Below are 1,113 nucleotides of genomic sequence, written 5' to 3'. Positions count from 1 at the left end.
CTCAGCCATGATCTGTTCCTGTTGTCTGCCCCTTAGTTTGCGGCATGTGACACAATTGAATATCACTCTGCTTATTGCTCTTTTACCTCCCACAATCCAAAAACCTGCAGCCCTGACTGCCCCTTCAGTAAAATGTCTGCCCTGGTGGCATACTTTCCTGTGGAAGTGTTTTATAATGAGTTGGGCAAGGTGGTGCTTTCCAGGGATGAGTATGGGATTTGTTTCGTCCGATGTCAACTGTCCACGTTTTAGTCTCCCACCCACTCTGAGGATTCCATTAGTGTCGACAATAGGGCTCAGTTTGCTAAGTGGGCTTGAGTTTTTAAGGGGCGCACCTTTTTCAACTTGCCTTATGTCCTCTGCGTAAACTTCTCTTTGAACAGTGTGAATGATAGTGTTCTTGGCTTGGTTGAGTTGTTTTTCAGTTAAATGTTCATTACAGCTGTGCCAGCCGTGACAGGAGCTCTCCGTGTTCGGCTTAAATGACTGGGCAATGTGCTGTAGTTTGGATATAGCTTTAAGTAGTGCATTCCAACTCGAAAACCTTTCAAATCTGACACTACTGAGTCTATCCCTTGAGAGAGTGGTGGCACAAGTAGTGACCTCAAGTCGCAGTTCACTGTCAGTCTCTGGGTCTACAAGATCAAACAACTCTGCCTGTGCTTGACTCTTTCCTAAATTGGAAAGGAAAGCGGGTCCACTGATCCATGTGGAATTAGAGAGCTGCTCAGCGGGTAGTGCTCGTGTGGCATGATCAGCAGGATTTAAATGAGTGGGCACGTAATGCCACTGGTGAGCTTGTGTGAAGCGCCTAATACGTTCCACTCTGTTGTGCACATAAACGTGAAAGCGTCTCTTTTTGTTAAAGATGTAACCGAGCACTACTTTGGAGTCGGTGTAGAAGCTCACCTGTTCGACTGCGATGTCTGGCTCCTCCAGGACTAACTCGGCCACCTCAACAGCCAGGACTGCTGCGCAAAGTTCAAGTCTTGGTATAGTGATGTCTGGTTTTGGGGAAAGTCGTGCTTTGCCGAGAAGGAAACCCACTTCACTGTGCCCATCTCTATCTGTGAGTTTGAGGTAAGCAACAGCGCCCACTGCCTTAGTGGAGGC

The sequence above is a fragment of the Cyprinus carpio genome, chromosome A15, assembly GCF_018340385.1.
Source record: "Cyprinus carpio isolate SPL01 chromosome A15, ASM1834038v1, whole genome shotgun sequence".
Taxonomy (NCBI): Eukaryota; Metazoa; Chordata; class Actinopteri; order Cypriniformes; family Cyprinidae; genus Cyprinus; species Cyprinus carpio.
This window is presented reverse-complemented; position numbering follows the sequence as displayed.